This window comes from Vulpes vulpes, chromosome 16 (genome assembly GCF_048418805.1).
Source record: "Vulpes vulpes isolate BD-2025 chromosome 16, VulVul3, whole genome shotgun sequence".
In the NCBI taxonomy this organism is placed as follows: domain Eukaryota; kingdom Metazoa; phylum Chordata; class Mammalia; order Carnivora; family Canidae; genus Vulpes; species Vulpes vulpes.
In genome coordinates, this window is record NC_132795.1 from 92,769,329 (window position 1) to 92,783,469 (window position 14,141).

At 46.9% G+C, this 14,141-nt stretch overlaps 1 protein-coding gene across 3 annotated transcripts in view; it reads right to left on the bottom strand.

Annotated features, from left to right (window-relative positions):
• Window positions 1-14,141, bottom strand: part of SERTAD2 (SERTA domain containing 2) — a 114,297-nt gene that overhangs the window by 14,223 nt on the left and 85,933 nt on the right. The window contains exon 1 of one of the 3 annotated variants that reach the window (XM_072743117.1): window positions 11,254-12,403. The exons of 1 other annotated variant lie outside the window; for it this stretch is intronic. The gene's annotated coding sequence lies outside the window, so the exon portion shown is untranslated. Of the gene's footprint in view, window positions 1-8,497; window positions 8,788-11,253; window positions 12,404-14,141 lie in introns of those variants that run through there. One more of the 3 variants, XM_072743115.1, reaches the window with a different exon arrangement.

Here is a 14,141-nt window from a genome sequence, read left to right on the forward strand (position 1 = left end):
GGGGGGCTGGGGGGACACCGCCCCCCCCACTGCACTGCCTTGGGGACCCAGGCAACAGTCCTCTCTGCTTTCTCGACAGCGCCTTAAAGCCTAGAGATAAAACCCAAACCTGGCCAGGGAATCCGCCTGTAACTAAACTAAGAAACATAAAAACAAAAAACTTTTACTGTCTGCGAATGAATGTCTTCTGAAGTCCACATTTTAAGAAACTCCAGCTTTCCCTCTCAGGAGTTTTACTTCCAAACTTCCGTGAAACTGGGGACAGTTTCAGACACAGTTGGTTTGTCAAATGTAATCTTTTCTCTTGGAAAAAAAAAAAAAAAAGCAGAAATTTAAACCTGGACAACTAACTGCGTTTAGCAGGCAAAACAGACTCAAATTCTGGGAGAGAATGTTTCAAGTAAATATTTCTTTGGAATATATTATGGCCTTGCTAATAAACATCTGGAAAGAAAAATGGTCTTTTCAGAATGTAACTGTTCAGTAGTATAAAGGGTTTCTAATAGCCTCCTTATTGGTTCCTCTACCAGCTGGGCATTTTAGGTTCTAAGCTAACCCTGAAGAAGCTGGGGACACCAGTCACCTTCTTCCAAAGACAGGGGAAATGCTAACTATTTAGTTTATTTTACCTGGGGATTCTGGCTAAAAGCACCACACCCTTAAAATAAAAGACTAAGCAGAAATATACAGATTCCTAAATTGAACAAAAACATAACCAATACATGATGCCTGGACTTGCTTTAAAATGCTCTAGAAACAAACAAACAAACAAACAAACAAACAAAAAACCGGCCATGGAGATGAAATAAAATCGACAAAAAACGTCGACAACTGTTGAAACCGGGTAATAAGTACAAGGGGATGCGTTACACTCTACTTTTCGAGTGTTTGGAATTTTCCATAATAAAAAGTTAAAAACACCCTCCCAACGCCACGCGTCCATACAGACTTGAAATCCCACGAGTGTGAGAAATCAAGTAAGCGCACCACATCATCCGCACCGGCGGCGAGAACTCTTCCACGACTCAGGGTGAGCCTCCCCACAAGGCGCTGTCAGGCCGGGTAAACAAGCAAGCCCGGGGCAGGTCCACTCCTCTCCAGCTCCGAGAAGAGGCGCAGGCACAGCCGCGAGGGGGCGCGCCCGGCAGCGACCTGGGGATCTCCCCAGGCCCGCACAGGCCAGGAGGGGTCCCACCGTCCAGGCCAGGCGGGACCCTGCGAAGCAAGCCAACAGCCCTGCAAGACCCGACTAGGTCATGTTAGGCTACGGGTCAGGCTCTGAAAATGCTGTCCTGAGAGAAGGGCCGTTGCCTGTACCCAAGTGACACTTGCCGTTTCAAAAACCACAGGTCGAATCCCCTGGAGGAGTCCTGAAGTGAGAACGCACAACAGCAGCAACAAACATACACACATACAAACCCGAGTGAGGGCTTGGGAGAAGCCAACAGTCCAGAATTTCCAGGGGCGGGGGTGGATCCTAAAGCGGACTCCCAACCACACCAGGAGTCAGTCTTGGTGTCAGCATTAAGAATTGTACTAGTATTGAAAAGCCTTCGACAATCCTAGCGCTTCTTCAGAACAGGATATTGCTTCCACTGCTAAACAGACAGCTGCTTCAGGCAGTTATTTGGGAAAACTTCATAAAGGATGCGGGGAGGAGCCATTTAATTGTAAAATGTAACAAAGTTAACCTTAGATAATGAAACCAGTTACTGTGTAACTAGCTTGCTGAAGTTTTTTTTTTCTACTCAAATTACAAGTTGTGGTTCTATGATGTTGTATGTTCCACAATAATGTCCATAAGCCATGAACTATTATCACCAATCTTTACACTTGAAACTTTAAAAACATATTATTTTTATAATAATTTATTACAATTGTTAAAATTACGATGCTAATTCATACTAATTGGGTGTCAGGAACATCTTTTAACACACTGAATCTAAAGACTCATAATCAATTAAGGGAAAAAATTCTTAGACTTCAATTTCTTTCTTTCCCTTGAGATAATGTGCCCCTATAGGCGAGGCGGCCTTGCCCCACCCCCATTCCCGCGCATAATGAAAATATTTTTTTCTCCTGTATTTATAATTGCTTGGATGGGATTCTGGTTTCAACTCTCCTGTAGCGTCTTTTCCCCAAAGATACCTTGTTTTTCCCCTCACGTTAGAGACCCTTAATAAACAATGTCAAGGGGAATAAAAAGGCTTAGGGTAGAAACCAGATGCTTTGCCAAAAGTTAAGGGACAGTTTTTTTGTATGTTTTCTTTTAAAGAGAGCCATCGGATATATTAAACAGTCACCCTAAAACAGGCCAATGTAATTTGTTAGAATGAATCTGTATATAAAAAAAAATTGCATCTTTAGTTAAAACAAAAGGTTGTCTTCCAGGCTTTGTTAGCCAACTACTTGCCACTGAAACTAACAAAAACTAAGTATGTTACTTACATCAGGAAGCATTTCTATGCAAGTGTTTCTTATAGACTATGAAGGGTTTTTGTTTTTTTATTTTATTTATTTATTTATTTTAAAAAGATTTTTTTTTTAATTTATTCATGAGAGACTCAGATAGAGAGAGGCAGAAACACAAGCAGAGGGAGAAGCAGGCTCCATGCAGGGAGCCCGATGCAGGACTCGATCACTGGTCTCCAGGATCACACCCTGGGCTGAAGGCAGGTGCCAAACCGCTGAGCCACCCAGGAATCCCTATGAGGGGTTTTTAAACTCAAATTCAGAATGCTTTATTACTGTAAAAAAAATCATTTTAAAGAAGACAGGTTATGAATATGCCTCACAAATATCGAACAAATTTTGTCTTTTAACTTCCACATGCAGTCTAGTTATTTTTTTAAATACACTTAATGAGTAAAACTGAACGCTGTACCGTAATGGTACAAATGTGGTTTCCTTAAAAGAAATTTCTACAACATGACATACATGAGAGGACATACATGAGAGGATAGAAACTAACTGAAGGTATAGGATAACAGAAATATACTTAAGAGACACATGAAAGGGAGTAAACTATGGAGGGTGCAGTCCCCTATGAGTGACATCCATACTTGGCATGTTTATTTTAGTTACTCCTAAGAATTAGGCAGGCTAGTGATAAGGTTTTACAAAGACAATTTAAACTTTATATCATATACTTGAATAATTTCACAAAGTAGAAAAAAACAGACAAACTAAACCAGAGAGCAGTAGATGATAGTTTGTAAATATGGCCAGCATTCATTTTTAAAAGTAATTTTGGGGCTACCTTGAGATAAAACGTATTTCTTTATGAGGACTTCTGCATATTGATAATTAAAGACCCATGGAATGGAAAGTCACTTGGTGGAAGACAGTAGGAATAGCCAGAGTACCACACTGAACGTGGTAAGTATAGTTTTCTAAGGAACCGACCTCCTAACACTTCAAAGACCTTCAGTGACCCCTAAGCACAGCCTTCCTCCAGCCTACTGCACTTGCTACCCCTAACATGCCGTTCGCCCTGCCTATCTTCAGGAGTTTCAGAAGCAAGAAGGCAGGTGCCACTGGAAGAATCCACGCTTTGAGTCTGTAAACCGTTCGAGCTAACGATCGTCACTGGGTGAAATCGATTTTATTTTACGTTTCCGGATGCAGTAAAACATATTTTTAAAAAATCAGCCTGTTTTAAAAAGTACTCGGAAAAGAACATCACCAAACTCATGCCAAGCAGAGAGGCAGCACAAACATTTCTTCTTCAGCTGCAGACCACAGAGTTCAAATGCACATGGAGGCTCCCTCCAAGGAGAGAAATCTGAAAAGCAAATCTGTCGCATGCGTTATTTTAAAATGGGCTAACCACGCAGGGAGGATCAGTTTAAAACAGTTGCCACCTTGTTATCTCAGTTAGTGTGGCTAGAGTTTTATGCAAACCTGTTTTGGGGTAGAGATGACCTTGGGACTTTGAGATTCCCTGAGTTCAACTCCGGTAACACTTCTAAACACCAGGGTGGGGTGCTCCAAGCCCCAGGAGCTGCGGCGTGGCGTGGAATGATAAGCAGCCACCAGGAGAGGAGAGCAAGGAGCTAAAGGTTGATCTGCAGCAAGCAAGTGGCATATCCGCGTGTAACTCTGTGACCGTGGCACATTCAAGTAGTTCTTTTTTTCTTTTGTTCCACGGATTCACACAGCCCTCTCTAACCATGAGTGTGCCTACAGAAAATGCCCTTAAGAGCCGGAATCCCTTCCCTTCACTATTCCACACGGAACACCCTAGAACCACAGAAGATGCCTGGTGTAGGGGGCTTCTTGGCAGTTAACTGCCTATGAAGCTTATTACAGCAAAAACCTTAGAACCGCTTGGTAACTCTGCAAAGTTAAAGGTTCTTGCAGGGAGACAGAAAGATAGTAATTCAGACATGAATCAGTTTTAAGAATTTAGGTTTGCTGCTACCTGGAGTCACCAGAGAAACAAAGCTGCCTTTGGGCACCTAAAACTAGTCAGACCTGCTGTAGCGGTTGCACGGTGGCTCGAGCTGCCCTCCGCTCTCCTCCCTCCAGCCCCCGCCCCGCGCATCCGCATAGCTCGCTTCCCCCAGGGCGGTGCCGGGCCGGGCACACTCACCCCTCATCCCGCCGTCCCTGTCCCAGGCCTGCCTGTCCCTGGCCGGCCAGGCCTGCTCGGAGGCGGGCCCAGCGCTGCACGCCCAGCGGGCGAGTGTGAAGGGAGGCCACACGGGCCAGCAGATGCCCGGCTCCTTTCTGAACCCAGGGCGGCCAGGGGGACAGAAGACAGCTTGTGCGATCCTGGGTTCCTAAAATACATAAATCAAATAAATGGTGGTGTCCGTGTCAGTGAATCCTGGCAGGTATTTCCAGTTGAGTTCAGACGAGGGACAGAAGACCTTGACTGGAGACGAATGAGCCTTTCCAGGTTTTGGAACCCTCAGAACCACAAAGAGAGCCGAATTTCCAAAAGGGAATTTGCACTGTCTCAAGTGCTGAGGGGAAGTGAGAGGCATTGGTTTTGTTCTAGTAAAAGTCATATGTTTTCAAAGATACTGTGATTTTTTATTTTGAAATTTTTATTTGTGTTTCAATGAAAATTTTTTTAGACTGCCAAGCATGTTTTTGTTTGTCTCATGATCTTCAGGAAAAAAAAAAAAAAGAAAGAAAAAGAAAAAGAAAAAGAAAAAAAAAAAAGCACAAGGCATCTATTTATTACCCAGAATAGGAATGTCGTCTTATTGGCCTGACATATGCCATTCACAGATTCATACAAAGAATGAACTGCCACACAGTGCTCATGGAGAAAGACACTGCTCCACACAATGAGTGATGGGCGCTCCAGGGGACAGTTCTGTTCACAGGGTTTCCCAGCATCTGCACAGAGGGCAGAAGTTTGCTTTTCATACCAATTGCACTGGCCATTGGAGACAAAAAAAATTTTTTTTTTTTAAAGACACGCCAACTTTGGTGAGTAGCTGTTTCCTTCAAGAATATTAAAACTAAATATTCACATACTTCTTAAGCAGGAGTCCTAGCTTATGGATTTCTATCACCTGTTTAAGTTATAAGTATTAACAGTAGGTAGAAAATTATGGTTTATGTATATGCAAGTGTCTGCAGAATTTTTATGTTCTGTTGCTCAGTATTAATGGAAAGATCTATGAAGGTAGGTGCTACCCTTACTGTAAGGCCACTTTTTGCTTAAAACTGAAGCTTGCCCTCTGGTGCCTTTAGCATATATATGATCTTTGGACTCAGTAATCAAAGATACCTCTCTCTTTCTCTTTCTGTCCTGTGCCAAGAAACTACTGTGAGTAGAACCATCTCCTACAGGATATGCCATAACAATAAATATGAAATTTCTGTAGCAACAAGAGTTTTAAAAAAATTCTACAAGTGAATTAAAGTTCACACTCCTCAATATCACATTTATCTCTACATGTTTGTAATCTACATACAATACTGACAGTGGTCTTGATTTTTCTGATATAAATGGAAAACGAAATAAAGCTTCGTGCTTTTACTAGTAATCTTTAACAAGAAACCACAGCAAAAAAACCAAAAACAAACTCGAAAAGTTCCTGTTGTAGATTTTACCTTTTTTAGTTCATTAAAGTGTAAAATATTTTGACAGAGGATAGCCTTGTAATATAACTTGATACCAATAATTTGTAGTATGCTCCTTTATTTGAGCAAAAAAAACCTCCCCTTTATGCATTTGTCTGTATTTTTGACCTCCCCATACCTTTTTTTATGTTTTGTGTCTGTGTCTCTCTAAAGTACTGTTGTACTTTTATTCTGCCATTGGAGCGTTATTTAAAATAGTGGATACCAAAAATATCAGTTGCTACATACATTTGAGTGAGTTTTAAAATAGCAAAATTTTTACTATTTTCTATGCTCATTATTAATAATACAGTGCATAGCAACTGAGTAAAATTTATATTTCAGTTTCTCGCTAAAAAAGCTTCCAAGAGGGACAATTCAGTAAACGGGAGCCTAAAGAATTTCAAATCTGAATTAATATCCTTCTCTTAGTTCTTAAAGGGCAACAAGCCTGAGCAGCTGTTACCTAAGAAGCTGTGACACTTGCGTGACAATAACACTGTTCCTTAGGACACCTCTTGTTGTAATATACTTGGTTGGTATTATAAATTGTGAGTCCGCTCTCCTACCTGTTGTAATAAAGCAAGGAACAGACTGTTAAAAAGGGGGAGAAAAAAAAGACTATCAAATCCATTTCCTAGGATTTGTCACCTGACAGCAACATGGTTATGTATGTTTTAATGGGGGGGGGGGGGGGGTATTTCCAAGGGTTCCAAACTTGATGAGCAACATAAACAACTTCACATTAACATATAATTTCTCTAAATCAGTCAGTGAGGCTAAAGGAAACCTTTCCAACACTTGTCTTTCTTTTTTTTTTCCACAAAGAAACTGATAAAATTAACAGGAAAAGCAGAGATCCATGTAGCAGCTATTCTTGCTCAGGCCAGAAGCTGGGTCTTCCGATGGGTATTTTCACCCTCACAGCACACCCTCGCTCACTCAAATCAGAATAGACTGCTATAAAAAGTGGGAGCAATGGGAGGAGCTCTTGGAGTGAGGCATGCCTTCTGGTTAGCTGAGCAACTATCCCCTTCACCCCCCTCAGCAAAACAATGGAGAGGCTCTCAGGTGGACTGTCCTCCAGGGGTTGAGTGGAGCCAAGAGCCCACTTCAATCTTGTCAGAGACTAGTCCTTAATTATAAAATGCTACTTTGAGCACTTAAGGCCTCGGGGATCCTATTGGCTGCGACAACTTCTAGGTTCTTTACACACATTATGGACATTTCTTAACATACATTGGGAAATCAAAAAAGCTTATTTCGCGAACAAAGCTCGAAAACACGTTCTGCCTTCCTTAAGACTAAGCGGGGCTGCCCAATTCAGTTCGAGTAAAAACTGCAATCGTGTGAGGCTGTATGTCTCGCCCTGCTGACTGCCCTTCCTCATTCAGAGCCTCTAAAAACTTACTTTCTACCACCCGAAACATTCTGAAACTGCCCATGTTGAAAGCAAAAAGTTATCCTAAGACAGGCTACGTACACCTAACCTTTTTGTGAAATTTAAGACTAAACGCAAAAGACTCCTCCTATCTCTATCCCTGCTACTTCTGCTAAAGGTAAGCTAACTGAGGGCCAAGAATAAAAACAAGGACAACTTGGGATTTCCTCTGGATGCGCTGGCCCTCTGATGGCACCCTCGGTCCTAGTGGTACAAAGTCCAGGGCCAGGGCCAGCTGGCTCCCCTCGGCCCCCTCCCTCTCAGGCAGAGGCGGTTACCACCAAGATGACTTGTAGGTTTCTAACTTAAAAGCCAGCGTCACGTTAAGTTTAATACACACACACATATTCAAGATCCATTCACTTGTCACGAGCGGAAGGAGGGTGGAGAGGGGGAGGTTTTCGAGCTAAAAGCACAGGCAAACTCACAGAAACACACCATAGCAAGTTAGATGAAGACCCGGTCAAGGAACCCACAAGTGAAGCAGCCTTCACTCCAGCAATCCGAGCCTTAAAAAAAAAAAAAAAAAAAAAAAAAAAAAGTCTCGTGCGTTCACAACAACACAGCGGCCACAACACGCACACACATCCCAGCTGCAAGAGCGACAGCTCAGGCTGCCTCGGCCCCAGCGCTGGGCTCCGGGCAGCGCCGACCCCTCCTGACCCGGGCCCGTGACTGCCCGTCCCCTGCCCTTCCCCCAGCAGATGAGCCCGCGCAGGCCGGGGGGGCCGGCGCCCGCCCCCGCCCCCGCCCCGCCCCGCCCCCGCCCCGGGGGTCTCAGGGTGCGCGGCCGGGCAGCAGGGGGAGGGCGCGCTCCTCCGGGTACCTGCACCGGGCCAGGTCCCCCGGCCCCGGCGCCCCCCGCCGCGCTCCGGGCTCTCCGGCCCCGGCCCGGCCCCAACGCCGCCCCCCACCCGCCGGGAGCCCGGCGCATCCGAGGATCCCCTCCAGCCTGGCGCCGGGAGAACTTACCACATGCAGCTCCACCTGGGAACTAACGCATCAGGAGGGGTTTCCGCCCACTCCTCAAGCTACTCCCTGTCCATGCGGAGTCCCCGCTCCGGGGGCCCGAGGGTGGCGCCGGGGAGCGGGCGGCCGGCGAGACCGAAGCTAAGACTCCGCAGTCCTCCGCCGGCGCGCTCGGAGCATTATACAATGGTGGCGGCGGCGGCGGCGGCGGCGGAGGAGGAGGAGGAAGCGGGAGGCGGGCGGAGGGGGCGCCCTGCCCGAGCGAGCGGCAGCTCGTGCTCCAGCACCCGCCGTGCAGGAGTGACGTGCGGCCAGCGAGCCTCCCGCGAGCTCCGGCCCCGGCGCCGCAGGCCCCGCCCCCGCCCGGCCCCGCCCTCCCCAGGCCCCGCCCCCGCCCGGCCCCGCCCCCTCCCCCGGCGGTCCCGGGAGGCGCGATAAAGGCCGAGCCGGGCCCGGCCGCCGCAGGCCCCGCCCCCTCCGGCCCCGCCCTCCCAGGGCCCCGCCCCCTCCAGGCCCCGCCCCCTCCCCCGGCGGTCCCGGGAGGCGCGATAAATGCCGAGCCGGGCCCGGCCGCCGCAGGAGCAGGAAGGGGCAGGCGGAGCACGGAGACGTCGGGTGGCAGCGCCGCCCCCGCTCCCTCTCGGGCCGGCGCGCCCTTTATTTTCTCTTAAGCAAAGACTTACGGCGACGGCGAGAGGGACGGAGGCGGTCCGGCCAGGGGGCCTCCGCCAGCCGCCCGCAGTCCCCTCGCACTCCAGAAAACACTCCTGCAAACGACCGAGCGGCTGGTGACAAAGGCGGCGGCGAGTGCAGCGCGCGCACAGCCCGCTGAGTCGCGCGACCGCAAATATGACAAGCATCTGAGCTATTCGGCAACTCGGGGCCGGTCAGCGGGGCGGGCAGGGTCCCGCGGGGGAGGGGGGCCGCGGAGGTGAGGGGCCGGCGTTCGACCCCGGGGTCACCGGGTCCTCGCGGTCCCCGGAGGGCGGGGGGGGGGGGCGGCGGGAGCGTCTGCAGCCGGGACCCTCGCCTCCGGGCGCACGCGTGGCCCGCAGCGCTGCACCGGGGCTGCACCGGGGCTGCACCGAGGCTGCACCGGGGCTGCACCGGGGCTGCGGGGGTCGCCGAGCCAGCCGCACCCCGGGAGTAGGACGGAGCCCCGCCGCTCCTCCGGGCGGAGCGCTCGCAGGTAGGGAAGCCAGGCTCGGGGTCGGAGGCCGAACTTCCCAGGGCACCACCGTCCCCACCCCCACCCCTTAAGAAAGCACCTACTTCCACGTAGCAGGGGCATTTCTACCAACTGCGAGAGCTGAGCCAATTTACAAACACCAGGAAAAGAGAGACAGGCTCCCCCTGGAAAATGAACGCTCCGTTTAAAAATTGCACGCGCGTCCAGCGTCAAGATGCTACAGAAAAGTGATTCGGGCACCTTCGGATTCTGGCTGCCACTCCAGTCACTACCATCTCAGATCCCTGGCGTTTAGTGGTTCACTACACTAGTGATAGTTAAGGATAAGAAAGTGCTAAGGCCTAGCTAACCTAAAGGTGATGAGAAGTCGTTGCCATCAAGACGGGTCGAGACCTATTCAAGTCTTCTGGAATAATTTTGTTATCAATTAAATTGATGATCTTATTGAAATTAAACCTGGGTTAAAATGCTGGTAGGGACGGCGTTGTTTTCTTGTTTTATCTCTAAGGAGAATAAAAAAGGTTCTTACTTGACCCTCACTATAATTAAAATCTCACGGATTTTTCTTTTAAGTGTGACCAATGCCCAAGCCTAACTATTTGTGGATGTCTCTGGAAAGTTTCCTTCTAGTCGCGCTCCATATTACACATCATGGAAGTAGTGCTCGGGGCCCTCTGCAGGTCCTGCTCAGTCTCTGCCTGGGTGGCGGAGCATTCAAACATTTTGCTGCGAAAGCCAAGATATTTTTCATTTCCAGAGTTCTGCCTTTTAGAGACAACAGTAACTACTAACAGTTTCCTAACCACCCACTCACTTATACTTTCAAGCGCTCACTTTAAGGAAAAGCCATCGAAATAGAAGCTGCAGTAATCTCTTCCTGTGATATCTTTGCAGCAGAGGCCAGAGGCTCTGTTGAATTTAAAATTTAAATTGTTATTCATGAATGGAAGTTAGCAGCAAGTTAGACTTGCAGAATTTTTGTGACACCTGGGTACTCTCTACCAAATGGATTGCCAAAGGCAGCGTTCCTGTACAGAAGAACTGAGGTCAGAAAAAAGAAGAACTGAGGTCAAAGTGACAACTGTTGCGTCTCCAAGTTCTGACTTCCTGGGAGAGCAACCTGAGTCTTTGGGGGATAAGGTTTTCACCTTTCCACACTTTTAAAGGAAGTAGCCTCTTAAGAGTGTGCCCATTATATATACGGGTTCCACTTCCCCCACTTTTAGATTCTGGGATCTTTCACCAAAGCATTAAGTGGCAGCTTGGACAGCTGCTACTGTGGTGCGACACAAGGTGATTAACCGCCCCTCCCCCAGGCCGAGGCCCCCCCCCCCCCCCCAAGCCTGCACCGCAATCCCTGCCTGGCCCTGGGAGCCCAACTCCACAAAGATAGGAAGAGCCCTCCCTTGGGCTTTTGAAAGCAACTCCCTTCAGTATGCAGTGGTCTGATTTTTAAGAAAGCCTTGCTTATTCCTAGCCAATGAACAAGAAATGTTTCGTGAACATGTAAGTGTGGTTTTTCACTCTCACTCTTTGGAACATTTAAGAAGCCCGTTTAAAAGAATCCTACCCTCAGGATTTAGAGTTTAGAGTTTCTCCTTCTCACTTTCACGTATGAGAAACGAGGCCAGCCGTCCACACGTAACTATCAGGAACATACCCGTCTGGGGAGAAAACAAACGTGGCTCTTGTAAGTACAGAACTGGTGATGGCCATTTGCAAAAACACTCACTAGTCTAGTTCCAGAGAGGTGCTTCTCAAGCGTGCCTTGTATTCTGGGTACTAGTTTGCACTTCACTGCTTCTCTTTGAGAGTTTCTGTGCCTTCAGGTCTTGCAAACGACTAGACTACTTCATAACCGAAGGCCACTTTTAGCACTTCATTAGCATGCACCCAAGAAATGACACCAGGGCAAGCCGGCTGTAGAAACCAGAGAAACAAAGACTTTAAAACGGTTCTAAACTTTAATTTTTCCTTTCTCCTTTACTGTAATTTATCTGTCAGGTTCCACTTAAAATACTAGTAGTAATCATCTCCACCTATATACCTGGGAAATGTTGGCCTTATGGAGAAAAAATAAGATAAACATGTCAGTTACTGAAACACATTGTATGCGGCCAGCTGGGCTAAATCATCTTTTCATGGAAAATACAGACATCTCACTGAACCTGGACGTCCCATTTGCTGATAACTTAAAACCGTTAACTTCAAAATCAAGTTCTGGAAGTCACATCACCCAACTGAAATACCAAGGAGTTGATACTGGACACAGTGATCCGGAAAACTCTACTCTCTCACAAAGATGGCACAGACAGGTTCAGTACTTTGCAGCCACTAGCAATTTAAAGCTTCGTGGTAGCAACCGAGCACCTTAACACATCCACTTCTGCAGACTCCTCTCCAGCTCTTCCTCCACCTACTTTTGTCAGGTTTTTTCCCTCTTTCTCCCTGAAGTCATGGCTCACACAAGCAGAACTTCAACTCCAGAGAAGGGCTGCTTTTGCAAAGCTTCCCTAATTCTTACTGGCCTGTTTTGCATTGACAGTCCTTCCCTCATGTTCTGAGAGAGGGTTATTCTTCTGTTAGCGATATGCCTTCTTCTCTTTTAAAAATCTGACAGTAAAAAAAAAAAAAAATCTGACAGTAAAAAAAAAATCTGACAGTATTGAAATCCTAATTTGGGACAAAATCTTAATGATAATATTTGAAGAAAATGCTTTTAAAACCTTTTTTATTTTCCTAACATTGTTGATTAATCCCTTCTAACCATTACTAGAAAAGATAGTTTCTGTTGGGCATTAGCTTCTTTCCTATTCCATTTGCCACTACTTGACGTTAAAATCTTCAGATAAACTTTGAGGTCCAATGGGGAGCAGCCCTTTTTAAAGACTCCAGCCTTTGCTCTCACTCTTTTCTCAGCTAGAAAGCGAAGGCCCTTCCTGGTAACAACTCCAGTGTTTCCTTCCTGCTGGATGCTGCTCCACTAAAGACTGGTGGTGGCTTCTTAAAAGCATCTTTCCTTGTCCCCAGTTCCCTGTACAGCACCACCCTCTCAGTGGCCTCTGCATGCTGACTCTGTACTACTTGTCTGTAAACCATCCTCCCTTCTTGAGAAGTTCATAGTCTTCTCATGATACTTGGCACTACTGGCATCCACAGAAAACATCAAATAAATGTTAGAAATTGTGTGGCCTCCAGGCCTGCCTTGTCCTTGGGAACCAGCTTGATGAGATGATGAGTCCTGGAGTAGGAGTTGGAAGATTTTGTACAAATACATCACTTAACTGTGATTAATTGTTGACTTTTTAGTTTCTTAATCCATATGACACAGATTTAGGGGCAGCACAGGTTCTGGGGAAAAGAGCACAGATTGTTGGTCAGGAGATTTCAGGTCTAGTTCCTCAGCCACAGCCAGCAGGGCAGCTGAATCAGACCCTTGGCATCAGGGGGCCTGCTTTCACAGCCTTCAAAAGGAGGTGCTCAGGCTCAAAGACTTCTATAGCCCCTTCCCAGAGTTAGGAGTCTATAAAAAAGTGATTACAATGGAGATACCCCCATGGGGGAGTTTTAGGCTCCAATGAGATCATCTGCTCAAACTGGAGGAATATAAGGCTAACTTCACATTCACACATTTCAAAAAGAAAAGTACAAATAATGACAATATACTCTATTCAATAGGATATGTTCTTGGAATTACTTTCATATCTAGAAGACAGATTTGAGCAATCTATCCACATTCTCCTGGATCTGTTGCCCATTTTGGTTCAGGTCATTTAGCAGGGAAATCTGTATTCCTGCCGACCCCCCTGCCCGGATGCCCTTCCCCCACCTCCCCAACGTTTGGATAGTAGTGGGTGGTTTACAAGGTACTTTCATGTGGATTTACATGTTCACACTGCATAACACCTTCCCCATGCCATAGGCAGGACAGGTACTCCTTCCCACATCTTACAGAGGAGTAAACAGAGGCTTGGGTATGGACTTGCCAGTTGAACTCCTTTATCAAGCTGACTCCCAAGGACAAAGAAAGTCAGGAGGCTGTGAGATTTCTAACAATCACTGAAATTATTTGTGGGAGCCAGTAAAGACCCAGCTGAGGGTCCTGAGAAGAGAAGAACATGAAGTCCTCAAGAAAGGAGGGTGGTTTCTAAGCAGGAAGTACAAAGTTGACATGCAGAGGCCACCAGGAGCATAGTGCCGTGCCATGACCTGGAAACCACTTTGCTTTGACCCTACACTAGAGTCATAAAATAACAATTCTACTTCTTACCCAAAGAACTCCAACCCCGCAACCCTCCCTGTCCTTGGCTTTGTTAGCATCCTATTTTAGTCCACAGAATTAATAACCCATAAACACTACAACAAAAAAAGAAAGAAATTTCATCACACCCTTCAGTCCCCTCACTCATTTCTACTACGGTTCGCAAAACTGGCATTCTTGTTTACCACTTTGTCTCT